The sequence below is a fragment of the Phycodurus eques genome, chromosome 15 (assembly GCF_024500275.1).
Source record: "Phycodurus eques isolate BA_2022a chromosome 15, UOR_Pequ_1.1, whole genome shotgun sequence".
NCBI lineage: Eukaryota > Metazoa > Chordata > Actinopteri > Syngnathiformes > Syngnathidae > Phycodurus > Phycodurus eques.
The window spans coordinates 99,252-113,845 of record NC_084539.1 but is presented as its reverse complement, the minus strand read 5'-3'; the positions used below and the strand labels follow the sequence as shown (position 1 = coordinate 113,845).

Below are 14,594 nucleotides of genomic sequence, written 5' to 3'. Positions count from 1 at the left end.
ACCAGGCTGTAATGTGGGCAACATTTATCACACAATACGGTGGTGTAAAATGTTAGCTGCAATAGCATTAAAGTCCATTTAAGGAGATTAGATGGAGCGCCCAAGGTGGATGCCATCAGGAAAGTGGTTGTTCAACAGCACTAGTCCGGTTCGGTCTAAGCAGAATTTTCTACAGGAATGGGTGTCGTCGGAGGGGTCCACCACAGATCTTATCCCAGTTGTCTGGTGCAGAATCCATACAGCATCAGCCTTATATTCAGTCATTGTCACCTAGCCTCATCTCCAAGCAAGAGAGGAGGCAGGAGGAAAAAGGAGAAGCGGCAGTAACACAGACCTACGTGTACTTAAACTAAATGGCAATTTGTAAAAATAAGTCTTAAGTCGATATTTTAACATCTCTGAGGTAGCAGCTCTACACTGCATTCCAAATTATGAAGCAAATGATGTATTTTCCAGATTTTTCCAAGAGTTGATACACATCACTCAGCATAATCTTTGTTTTTGAACCTCCCAATGATCATAGTATTTTTTGAAAAATTCTAAACTTATATTGATTTGCACTGTTCCAATTTATTACGCACACCAGTTTCAAGACATTTGACAGGTTTTAAAGAACTCAAAATGCGTTTATGTAATTTGCAGTATTAGGAGGTCATTGACAGAAATCAAAAGCTATTACAATAAACATCATTAGTCAAGTTACATTTTCACATGGTACCCCTTGTTTGATAATAGCTTCACAATTTTCACACCCATTGAACTTGAGTTTTTGGAGAATTTCCCCTTGAATTTGTTTGATATGGTGCTTTGTCATGCTTGAAGATGATTTTGTTAATGAAAGCACAGTTTTGTCTTGTTCTGTTCTTTTGAAGAAACTGATCTGTCAGAAACTCGACACTTTTCAGAGGTCATTTTCTCACCTTCGGGGAACACAAAGGGGCCAAAAAGCTCTCTCCCTGGCATGTTTCAAGCCAAATACAGTATGTATAAATTTAATTTTTGGAGAGTTTCTGCTTGAATTCTTTGCAGGTGACGGAATAGCCTCCCAGGGCTGCCGTATGGATGTGAACTTCCTCCCACCCTCAGTGATCTTTTTTCTTGAGATTGCTCTAAAGGTTCTTAGTAGAGTTGAGGTCAGGGGAGGATGGGGGCAAAAACATGACTTTCTCTCCTTTTATGCCCATAACAGCAAAGGACACAGCACTATACCTTGCAGCATGGCTTGTCCAATGATGAGTGCCGTACAAGCCTGGATGGCGTAGTGGATGATTGGTGGAAGGCCACCATGTCCCAACAAGGCTGCGACATCAGCAAGGTGCTGGCGGACTGACAGAGTTATGTATTTGGGCGGAAACATGCCGTGGAGACAGCATGTCGGCCCCTGTAGGGTGTCTAAAGGTGTAAAAATGACCTCTGAAAAATGAAGCTTCTGACTGACCACCTTCTTCCATGGTACCAAAAGAACTGTCCTTTCATGAACAAAATCATTTTCAAGCATAGCAATCCACCATCTCAAAGAAATTCAAAAACTTCTAAAACTCACAAGTTGAATGGATGTAAGAATTATGAAGCTGCTACCAAATTAGCAGAGAGGTTTCAAATGTTACAGACGGTCCGTATTTTGTTATGGAGGTTACTGAATGCTAAATTGTTAGGCCCCCAACACCTGTTTTTAGATTAATTTGATTAATCTTCTTTTATTTTTGTCTTGTCTGAAATAAACTGCAATGTACTCTAAAAACAAAATGTGTATGTATGTCCTGTTTTTTTTTTGGGTGGGGGGGGGGCATGCATTTCTGATGAACCAAAGGGGGGGCCAGCAGAGAAAGTTTGGGAACCACTGGTTTAGGGAGAGGTTATTCCAAACAGATGGACCCGCAACAGAAAAAGATCTATCCCTTCTGAACCTCCGTTTAGTCCTCGGTACCTTCTTGAGCGTCTCTTTATCTTACCTGAGGCACCAGGCAAGAGTGTCGGGGTATAGTAGCTCAGAGCCGTAAGGTGGTAATATTTAAGAAAAAAAAAAATAATCTTAATTCTCGAGTGAAGGCAGGAGTTATGTGCTCCCTCGTATGTGCTCCAATTAGGAGGTCAGCATTTTGAGGGAGGACTGGTTGCCTCCAAATTAAAGTGCATTACAGTAATCCAGCAAATATGTAATGAAGGCATGATTACTGTTTCAAACTGTTGTTATGAAAGAAGAGGCTTCACTTTAGCCAGCTGCCTAAGATTAAAAAAAAATAAAATAAAAATAAAAAGATGAACTTGACAACCGCACCAAGTTGCCGATCCAATTTAAAATCACTGTCCAGTTTAAAACCCAAGTTCGAGACTGTTGGCTTTTGATAGTGTGTCAAGGGGCCCCAAGTCAACGGGAGGGGAGGGATTACAAGGGCCACTGGGGCAAAACACCAAAACTTCGGTTTCATTGCACATTAGTTAATTAGCTAGCCAGCTGCCTTCTTCGTCAATGTTAATCACAGTTTGGCCGCCCGTATGTTGTAATTATCATCTTAAGTTTGACCACTAATATTTACCACCAAACATTTTATATAATAATGATGTTTATCGGGCAGCATGATGGACGACTGGTTAGCACATCTGCCTCATAGTTCCGAGGAACGGAGTTCAAATCCCAGGAGTTTGTGTAGAGTTTGTATGTTCTCCCTGTGCCTGCGTGGGTTTCCTCCGGGTACTCCGGTTTCCTCCCACATCCCAAAAACATGCATGGTAGGTTGATTGAAGACTCTAAATTGTCCCTAAGTGTGAATGTGAGTGCAAATGGTTGTTGTTTATATGTGCCCTGCGATTGGGTGGCGACCAGTTCAGTGTGTACACGCCCAAAGATAGCTGGGATAGGCTCCAGCACGGCCGCGACAAGCGGTACAGGAAATGGATGGATGATGCTTATCATCAACTAAAAACTAAACAATTAAAAAGTGAATTTGAGAAAATGATCATTTTTCCAGAGCTAACTTAAGTCCTTAAAATCATTCTAGAGTATTTTTATCTAACAAGTGAGTCAGCTCAACACTTTTACTGTAGTTAAGAACGTTAATCAACATTTAATAGTTGACCATTTCGACCGTTTTTATAATCACATCTTGGTGATGAAACGCATCACGTCACTCTCCACTTTATCATATTTTATTTTTTAAAGTAAATATTGAAGCCATAATTTAACGGTTATGATTATAGAGCAATTGAACAGTATGCAGAATTATTAATTATTATCCTATTACATAACATACTGAAATAACTGTTAACTGTTAATACACTTTTAAAATATGGAAATTGAGACAAATTTGGGCAAATTGTTGTGCAAGTGGATTTCAATAGGTTGGCAGCTCTGAATAAGCAGTCCTAGATTAAAAGGTAACTTGATTTATGATATGATTGAAATAGCTTTTCATTTCAGTAAACTGCAGTTTTTTAAAATTTATTTCATTGGTACGTTTGTTCCAAACATTTTAATTATATTCTCTATATTCCGGTTGATGACTTGACAATTATGCCGACTGTCATTTGTGTCAATTATTTAGAAAAATATCCATCCATCCATCCATTTTCTTCTGCTTATCTGAGGGTGGGTCGCGGGGGCAGTAGCTTTAGCAGGGAAGCCCAGACTTCCCTCTCCCCAGCCACTTCCTCCAGCTCCCGAGGCATTCCCAGGCAAGCGTTTCCTCGGGTGTCCCCGGTGTCTCCTCCCGGTGGGACATGCCCGTAACATCTCACCAGAGAGGCGTCCTGGAGGCTTCCTAAACAGATGCCCGAGCCACCTCATCTGGCTCCTCTCAATCTGGAGGAGCAGCGGCTCTACTTTGAGCTCCTCCCGGATGACCAAGCTTCTCATCCATCTCTATGGGAGAGCCCTGACACCCTGCGGAGGAAACTCATTTTGGCTGCTTGTATCCGCGATCTTATTCTTTCGGGCACGACCCACAGCTCGTGACCATAGGTGAGGGTAGGAACGTAGATTGTAAATAGAGAGCTTCACCTTTCGGCTTAGCTCCTTCTTCACCATAACGGACCGATATAAAGTCCGCATTACTACAGACGCTGCACCGATCCGCCTGTCGATCTCCCGTTCCAGTCTTTACTCACTCGTGAACAAGACCCCAAGATACTTGAACTCCTCCACTTGGGGGAGGATCTCATCCCCGACCTGGAAAGGGCACTCCACCTTTTCCGACTGAGGACCATGCTCTCAGATTTGGAGGTGCTGATTCTCATCCCAGCCGCTTCACACTCCAGTGAGAGTTGGAGATCATGGCCTGGTGAAGCCAACAGAACCACATCATCTGCAAAAAGCAGACCTGCAATACGGAGGCCACCAAACCGGACCCCCTCTACGTCTCAGCTGCGCATAGAAATTCTGTTCATAAAAGTTATGAACAGAATCGGTGACAAAGGGCAGCCTTGACGGAGTCCAACCCTCACTGGAAACGAGTCCGACTTACTGCTGAATATGCGGACCAAACTATGACTCCAGTCGTACAGGGACCGAACAGCCCGTATCAGGGGGTTCGGTACCCCATACTCCCGAAGCACCCCCCACAGGAACCCCCGAGGGACACGGTCGAACGCCTTCTCCAAGTCTACAAAACACATGTAGACTGGTTGGGTGAACTCCCATGCACCCTCGAGGACCCTGCCAAGGGTTTAGAGCTGGTCCACTGTTCCACGGTCAGGACAAAAACCACACTGCTCCTCCTGAATCTGAGATTCAACTTCCCGACGGACCCTCCTCTCCAGCACCCCTGAATAGACCTTACCAGGGAGGCTGAGGAGTGTGATCCCCCTGTAGTTGGAACACACCCCCCTTCTTAAAAAGGGGGACCACCACCCCAGTCTGCCAATCCAGAGGCACTGTCCCTGATGTCCATGCGATGTTGCAGAGGCGTGTTAACCAGGACAGCCCTACAACATCCAGAGCCTTGAGCACAGAAGTCCAATAACAAAACACCACTCTGGTTCTGGTCGGGTGGGGCGTTCCTCTCAATCCCGCCCTTCCAGGTCTCACTGTTATTGCCCATGTGAGCATTGAAGTTCCCCAGCAGAACAATAGAGTCCCCAGCGGGAACGCTCTCCAGCACCCCCTCCAAGAACTCCAATAAGGGTGGGTACTCTCAGCTGCTTTTTGGTGCATAGGAACAAACAACAGTCAGGACCCATCCCCCTACCCGAAGGCGGAGGGAGGCTACCCTCTTGTCCACCGGTGTGAACCCCAACATACAGGCGCCGAGCCGGGGGGCAATAATTATACCCACACCTCTCACCATGGGCAACTCCAGAGTGGAAAAGAGTCCAACCCCTCTCAAGAGGACTGGTACCAGAGCCCAAGCCGTGTGTGGAGGCGAACCCGACTACATCTAGTCGAAACTTCTCAACCTCACACATCAGCTCAGGCTGTATCCCTCCCAGACAGGTGACATTCCATTCTGTAGCCGGCAATCGGATTGCCAAGTTCCCCGCTTTCTGCCACCGCCCAGCTCACACTGCACCCGAACCCCATGGGAAGGGGGACCCACGTTAAAAATATTTTTAAAAAAGATATATAAAAAATAAATATAAATATATAATAAAATATAATTTGCGTAATAATTTGGAACAGTGTCATATCCGCGTTGTAGGGTATTTTCGTTTCGATAAAAATTTTATTAATTTAGGAGAAAAGAATAAGCCTTAAGCGACGCCTGCGTTACTTCCGGTTTGGCGTGATTTTAAGTTTAAACGTTACAATCAAAACATCTCGTAAAAGGGGCACCATGTCTCTTTTTAGATGTGTAAAACTTTGTAAAATAAAGTGACGAAAACCTCTATGTCTTGGAAGCTGAAGGTTGCTACAGGAATTAAACGATTTCTCGATAACCAGAGGTCTTTTGTCGAACCCAAACACACACAAATGACTCAGATAGTGAATTGTTTTATATAACATTTAATTAAATCTAACAGGGGAGTCTACAGGGGAACAATGTAGGCAAAAGCAAACCAAAGGACAGATAACCATTGGTAAAGGAGATTGAACTTGTGATGTTAGGGTGTAATGACCATGTGCTGACAATGCATAGAGCCGGGAATTCCTATTCTCATTAATTAAAACCGAAATATGCACCAATCTGTACTTTAGTAGACCGCAAGTTGGATTTACGTTGCGAGGAACACAATTTAGGCAGGCGGGTCGATCTCCTGAATGTTTGGCCGGTCCGGTCCACACAGGAAACAGGTGGATTTGGCGGAAATAGGAGGAAGGAAAAAGCAAGAAAAAGAACTTCAAGGCAGGGCGGCCGAAGCCCGGGTGTCGCTGTTCGCAAGATACTCGGAGCAGACAAGCGCTGCCCGTTTCCTTCCCAACGGGGCTTAGCTGTTAGCTGCCCAGGCACCCAAAAGGGTAGCTCGGGGTGCTGGCAGGGTGCCCTACGGCGGGGAAATGTCCGATGTGTCCTCGCCACCTCGTGGTGAGAGGTGGGGCTTCCTGGCTGAGCCAGTCTTCGGCAAGGTAGTCGAACGAGCGCAAGCTTTCATGCCTCAACGTGATACAAGCGCAAGCTTTTATGCCCAGCTGAAAAAGGGGGTGGTCCGTTCCCCCCTCTTGGGGCCAAAAGGGAGATAGACCTCCTCTTAATGTTACTTTTCCATCCTAGGATTATTTTGTGGTTTAAAACCATCCATCCATGTATTTTCTGAGCCGCTTCTCCTCACTAGGGTCGCGGGAGTGCTGGAGCCTATCCCAGCTATCTTCGGGCAGGAGGAGGGGTACACCCTGGACTGGTTGCCAGCCAATCGCAGGGCACACATAAACAAACAACCATTCACACTCACATTCAGTCCTACAGGTAATTTAGAGTTATCAATCAACCTACCATGCATGTTTTTGGGATGTGGGAGGAAACCGGAGTGCCCGGAGAAAACCCACACAGGCACGGGGAGAACATGCAAACTCCACACAGGCGATGCCGGGGATTGAACCCCAGACCTCAGAACTGTGAGGCAGACGCTCTAACCAGTCGTCCACCGGTTTAAAACCAGTGGGATAAAATATGAATTTTTGGACAGATAATGAGATAATGAGACCAGTTTCCAGCTCTACATTGTCATGTGCACAGCATCTTTAATCCCTGTAATGAATGTTTCAATTGTATGTGGTTGTTGAGAACACTGTAATATTTGCAATGTGGCAGTAGTGTTGTGTGGGGTAAAACGTCTTCTCCGATTCAATTGACAAATAGATTTGACAAACATTCACATTTGCAGAAATACAATCACTCGTGGTGCTGTTGTGATGTTAAACACCTGGAGTCTTCGTGCAAAGTTCTTAAAATATCATACTACATTAAAATCCGGTGAAGATTGCCCTCCGGAGTTGCAGTAGCTGTCCACCGCCTCTGCGTGTCCCTCGTGTCCCATCCATTGTCCCAGATGTCTTAATGAGTTGCATTTCAAAGGACAAATGGTCTTTTGAACTTCTATCTTGGCATGCGCGACCAGTGGATTTTCTTGCTTTTTGGGTCGGTATCTTGAGCCCTGCACATAGGGGTCTTCAGATGCCTGGGTGTGCTGGTTTCTGGGGTAGCTGCTCATTGATTTAAAGTTCGGGTGAGGAGTCAGGATTCCTAGTCTCCGCTTTGATGAGCTCCTTCGGAATGGCTGGTAATTCAATTAGCGTCCGTGTGAGATAAATCAGGAAACAAGTGCCTGTGTCTAGCAGGGTCAATAATCAAGGGTCAGGTTAAGGTTAAGAAGCAAAAAGGAAATCCATGGCTTAATGTCAACAAGCCACGCCTCCAGATTACAGCAATCACATGGGTTACTTAGTTTTCAAGGCATGTATAGTTGGGTATCTGGAGCCTAACAGTGAAAGCTAATCTTATTAGGGCCAAACCTGATTGATTATACCCTTTAGCCCTTGTTTCACCCCTTAGAAGAAGAAAAATCTTTATGAACAAGCATGCATACACACAAAATTTGTTCTCTGCATTTTACCGATCACAGTGAACACGCACACTTGTTAGTGGAACACACTGGAGCAGGGGCCAACTTAAGCGACCGGGGAGAAGTTTGGGGTATCGGTGTCTTGCTCAAGGACACCACAGCCGTGAGCCTGGGAGATGTTGGTGGATGGTCCGGTCGGGGTCTTGAACCTAGGAGAAACCTTTTTATCAGTCTCGTATTCTGAAGGTTGCTACACGAGGAAATTTTGAGTCCTAGATCACAGAGGTTTACTTTAACTCAGAACACACACAAAAGACAACCAAAGTGGAATTTTATGGTATATTTAATGACATCTAAGCAACGCACAGGTACAACTACAAACTACAAAAAGAGAAACTAACGCTCATGGTAAAAGAAAGAAAGACAATTAGGCATACGAAAATGGAAATGCGTTGAGTCAGAGCGAGAGAAGGCAAAGTTGGGATTTTGTGTGACGCGAGTAGTTTCCCCAAAATGATTAGGCACTAATATTGTTGCCACTTTTACTCACGACCGTAAATTCAAGCAAAGTTGACCTCAAAATTCTGGAAAACCCTTCTACCTATATATAATGCATTTTTACAATGCATGCTTTCGCTTCTACCCATATGATCAAAACATGAAGTATTATCTGTATTTTGTTATTTTTTGAAATAATTATTCTGAAGTTAAGCACTTTATTTGAACACATACTTTCTTTTTATTTTCTTGCTCTTCTTTTGAAATTCACTGCCCTACTTTTATTTAGTAAATGAGAAAACACACAGTTGTGCTCATATGTTTGATTACCCGGGCAGAATTTGTAAGATGGGTACAACTCTTTAAAGAAAACATGAAGGGCGAGGCGAAACACATTTAGTTTTATTTTAAAAGGATTCAAATTAAACCGTCAAGCATCTCAGAAAAGCATTATTATCAAACAAAACATAACCATAAAGAAATTGATGGTTGTTCAGTCATCAGTCGTATTAAAAAAAAAAACAACAAACAATATTTCACAAATTCTGCCAGGGTATGTAAACTTAGGAGCACAACTGTACATATGGAGTCATACGTACCCCTGTCATATTGGAATGAAAGTGTAGGCTACACCGTTTTCATAACCTCTAGGTGGTGCTGGCATATTAGAATGAAAGTGTGCACCTTTCTCATAACCTCTAGGTCGTGGTGGCATATTGAAATGGACGTCTACCGCTTTTTCATAACCTCTAGATTGCGCTATACAATTATAAAATGGGAAAGTTCCCCCCCCCCCCCCCCATTTCCCCCTATACCTATGTATAATGCGCACCATTGATTTTTGAAATTTTTTGGGGGGGAAGAAAATGCGCATTACACACGAGAAATTACGGTAATTTATCCCTATTTTTTTAGGTTTTTCTTTCTTTTTATTCTTAATGTACTAGAATTATTTAATCCGACTTGCTATACTAGAAATTTAATGCCTGCTTTCTCAAAAAATATCCGAAATTAGTCTCCAATTTAGCCCAGAGACTTCAAGCAAGCCGATAGAATTGCTCTCTCTGGTACCGAGCATTTGTTATTGGGCCTAATCACAGCGTTATTTAAGTGTTTTTTTTCTTAATATTTTATGTTCAAGGTTCGATGTACAATATATGCGCAGAACTCCTTAGTCTCTTTTTTTAATTGTAGTTATTACTGCAACAAAAGAGACGAGCATGTACATTTTTGCACCGCACCATTCTATTACCACAACTTTACTTATATTATTATGTATACCAATACCATACTATACAGTACCATACCATATTATTTTATAAGATACTATATTATTTTATATTTATTCTCTAAACAACAATTCCTTATTTTCTAGTTTAATAATATGACTCACAACTCCTTATCCTCCAATTTAATCACACAACTCACAACTGCTTATCCTTCCAATTTAATTATACAACTCACAACTCCTTATTAATTAACTTAAATCTTCATACCAATAAATCTCTATTCTCCTCCCTCACACCCAATACAAATTAATACAGCAGTATATCAGCTTATTTACAATTTTGCTTTCCGGAAACATATACTACCCTATGAGCACAAAACAAACAAATAATGCAATTCTATATACACTTTAGACACAGTTGTTAGCGCCTCGCCCGACGCCCTACAGAGCTGTTTTAGCGCCTGGCCTCACGCTGTACACAAACAGCTAGCACCTGTCACCCTTGACAGGAATTTTGCACGCACAAAAGTTCAACTAGACCTCTACTGCGCTCCCTTCAGCCACTTCAGTCTGGCCAGAACAAAATACCATTTCGTGGACTTCCTTCAGCCACCTTAACAATATTCAAAGAGATCTTTCTTCAGTCCGTTTGATTTAAGCAGGACACATCCAGGTCCTCTTTCTAACAAAATACCACAAACACAAACAAATAAACCGATCTTCCTTTAGTCACTTTTAACAATGATTACATAAAATGGTTACATAAAAAGTATAGGATACACAAACATGCAGTTGTGATCAGCTCCGCTGAGTCCTTCGTGTTTGCTAAAAATGTTTAGATTTTTTTCTAAATCTAGGTTGTTTTAGAGGTTAGGCCTCTCTTGGCGGAAAACCCCAATCCGGGTGAGATCTCATGGGCACTCAGAGACCATAAAACTATGCAGAAGTAAAGGTTTGCTTACCTTGGTGGCCTTAGTTTGGGTCTGAGTACACACTGATCACAGTCAGATCGCCCCACCAGGCCTTATCATTCTCCTGGATAGGCTCGCCAAATGTAGTGTCTTGATTTGTCGCCTCTGGATCAGGTGGTGCCCCTTAGTTAGGCTAGCAGGTGTGAGGGCCCTCAGCCCTATCCCTGGTGTGCAACATCTTCGTCAGTTTCCTCTAACAAGCAGAAGTGGTTTGCAGGCTAAGTATTCTTGATAACAAATATTTCTTAGTTTTTGAATGACCAGGTAAAAAAATCAGAAGACATAAACTGAGCCAGTCACAAGTTGTTTATTCGAAGCTTCAGACAAACAAATGATACACGAAAAAGCGGTTGGAATAAAGGATCTTATATACTCTACTTGAGTCAAAAGGATGAGGATGACAAAAAGGATGAGGATGACCAAAAGGATGAGGATGACCTCATCCTTTTGGGGCTGAGAAGCTAGGCAGATCACATCCACTTATCAAGCCTATGTTTATTTATTTATTTGTTATTATTATTATTATTTTTTTTTAATTATTTTTGTTTATTTTCACAAGCAGGCCTTATCACACAAAAAGTTGCAAATGAGTCATACACATCCGCTTTGGTCTTCCAGCTGCAGCAGCCCGCTCTGAGGCCCCGCCAGTGACAGGTCACAATTCTATTGTTGTATTATCTCAGTGATGAGCTCATGCCTTCCCAATGAACTTGTTGGTCTTACTTCAAATGTAGTGGTATCTAAGCAACGACCTCATGCCCTCCCGGTGATCCCCTTACCAGCTGTTACATCTGCCATGTGCTCTCTGTGAACTGATAACTGTGTCTTGACCCGATTCTTCTTCTTTTCCTTTCGGCTTGTCCCGTTAGGGGTCGCCACAGCGCGTCATCCTTTTCCATGTAAGGCTTTCCATGTAAGCCTATCTCCTGCATCCTCCTCTTGAACACCAACTTCCATCATGTCTTCCCTCACGACTTCCATCAACCTTCTCTTTGGTCTTCCTCGAGCTCTCCTGCCTGGCAGCTCCATCTTCATCATCCTTCTACCAATATACTCACTATTTCTCCTCTGGACGTGTCCAAACCATCGAATTCTGCTCTCTCTAACTTTGTCTCCAAAACATAGAACCTTGGCTGTCCCTCTGATTAGCTCATTTCTAATTTTATCCAACCTGGTCCCTCCGAGAGCGAACCTCAACATCTTCATTTCCACCACCTCCAACTCTGCTTCCTGTTCTCTCTTAAGTGCCACTGTCTCTAATCTGTACATCATGGCTGGCCTCACCACTGTTTTATAAACTTTGCCCTTCGTCCTAGCAGAGACTCTTCTGTTACATAACACACCTGACACCTTCATATGATCAAGATGGCGCCTACCAGTATGGTCGCCTCGGTAACGCGCTCTCTAGTATTGTCTTTGTTTTTGTGTTTTTCGTCCGTCTTTGGAGACCTTACACGACTCACTTACACAAGGGAAGACCTGCTAACCATCAAGGAGGCTACTCCGGACTTTCTGTCACCAACTTTCGAAAATTCGCTCAGTTTTTTCCCCGAGTTACTCACCGGAGCGGCGTCCGCGGTTTTCGGCGCATGGATGCGGAAGCGGCGCCACAGAGGAAAACGAGCCGGCATTCAGGTGAAACTCCGCAAGAGAGGACACAGATCGGCGTTCCCGTCGATCCACCTCGCGAATGTACGCTCCCTACCCAACAAAATGGACGAGCTTCATCTTCTGTTAAAGACTTCGGACGTTCCGCGGCCATGTGCTTCACGGAGACCTGGCTTTGCGACGCTGTACCCGATGGCGCCGTCATGCTTCCCGGCTTCAACATTCATCGAGCGGACCGCGACATGGAATCATCGGGGAAAACGAAGGGCGGCAGGATATGCCTCCATATAAACGAAAAATGGTGTACGGACGTCACGGTGCTCAGCACACACTGCAGCCCGCATTTGGAGTCGCTGTTTTTGAACTGTAAACCATTTTACTCGCCACGTGAGTTTGCATCGTTTATACTGGCTGGAGTCTATATTACACCGCAAGCTAACAAGAACGCCGCATTGCTAACGCTCGCCGTACAAGTCAACGAAATTGAAAAAAAACCACCCTGACTCACCCCTCATTATTCTCGGGGACTTTAACAAAGCTAAACTCAACCACGAACTCCCTAAATACAAGCAGCACATCGACTGTCCTACCAGAGAAAATAATACTTTAGACCACTGCTACACTACGGTAGAAAACGCATACCGTGCTATACCTCATGCAGCCCTGGGCTCGTCTGATCACTGCTTAATTCACTTAATACCGACGTACAAGCTAGAACTTAAATGTGCGAAGCCTACGGTGAAAACAGTCAAAAAGTGGACCAATGAAGCAAAGATGGAACTTCAAAGCTGTTTAGACTGCACAGACTGGAGTGTCTTTGAAAATTCAGCTGGCAGCCTGGATGAATATACGGACACTGTCACATCCTATATCAGTTTCTGTGAAGAGGTTTGTGTACCAACAAAATCATTTCGGACATTCAACAACAACAAGCCGTGGTTCACTGCTAAACTTAAGCAGCTTCGCCAAGCTAAGGAAGATGCATATCAGAGCGGGGACAGGGCCCTGTATAATCGAGCTAGAAACCATCTTACTAAAGAAATTAACATTGCAAAGAGGATCTATGCAGCAAAGTTGGAAAAACAGTTTAGCGCGAACGACTCAAAATCAGTCTGGCGTGCATTCCAATCGCTGACTAATTACAAGCGGCGATCCCCCCAAGCTGAGAACAATAGCACACTAGCCAACGACTTGAATACCTTCTATTGCAGATTTGAAAAGGACAGTTTCACTCCACACACCCACCCGGCCGCACCCGCGACCACAACCACACCTCTGACTTCTGCGTTAACCATCCATGAACAGGATGTGAGACGCATCTTCAAACAACAGAAGATTAACAAAGCGACAGGACCGGACCATGTGTCCCCATCCTGCCTCAAAGTCTGCGCGGACCAGCTCGCTCCAGTCTTCACTCAGATCTTTAACAGAGCTTTGGAAATGTGCGAAGTTCCATCCTGTTTCAAACGCTCCACCATCATTCCAGTCCCCAAGAAACCTGCAATCTCTGGTCTGAATGACTACAGGCCTGTCGCTTTGACATCTGTGGTCATGAAGTCCTTTGAACGTCTCGTGCTGGACCACCTCAAGAGTGTCACAGGTCCCCTGCTGGACCCCCTGCAGTTTGCCTACCAAGCGAACAGGTCTGCGGATGATGCAGTCAACATGGGACTGCACTTCATCCTAGAACACCTCGACAGTGCAGGGACCTACGCGAGGATCCTGTTCGTGGACTTCAGCTCAGCGTTCGACACCATCATCCCTGAACTCCTTTCAACCAAGCTTCTCCAGCTCAGCGTCTCACCTGCCATCTGCCAGTGGATTTACAGCTTTCTGACGGGCAGGACACAGCAGGTCAGGCTGGGGGAGGCCACCTCATCCACACGCAGCATCAGCACTGGGGCACCCCAAGGTTGTGTCCTCTCTCCGCTGCTCTTCTCTCTCTACACGAACGGCTGCACCTCAGCGAGCCCGACTGTCAAGCTCCTGAAGTTTGCAGATGACACCACTGTCATCGGCCTCATCAAGGACGGTAACGAGTCTGCATATCGACAGGAAGCGGAGCGGCTGGAGCTGTGGTGCGGCCGACACAACCTGGAGCTGAACACGCTCAAGACGGTAGAGATGATCGTGGACTTCAGGAGGCATCCTTCGCCACAGCTGCCCCTCACGTTGTCCAGCTGCCTTGTGTCAACCGTCGAGACCTTCAATTCCTGGGAATTACAATCTCTCAGGACCTGAAGTGGGCGAATAACATCAACTCCGTCCTCAAAAAGGCCCAGCAGAGGATGTACTTCCTGCGGCTTCTGAGAAAGCACGGCCTGCCACCGGAGCTGCTGAGACAGTTCTACACAGCG

The 14,594-nt window shown here is 44.6% G+C and overlaps 1 protein-coding gene across 10 annotated transcripts in view; it reads left to right on the top strand.

Moving 5' to 3' along the window:
- The window catches only part of mvb12ba (multivesicular body subunit 12Ba), an 85,601-nt gene that overhangs the window by 22,393 nt on the left and 48,614 nt on the right, over positions 1–14,594 (top strand). The gene's annotated exons all lie outside the window — the stretch shown is intronic.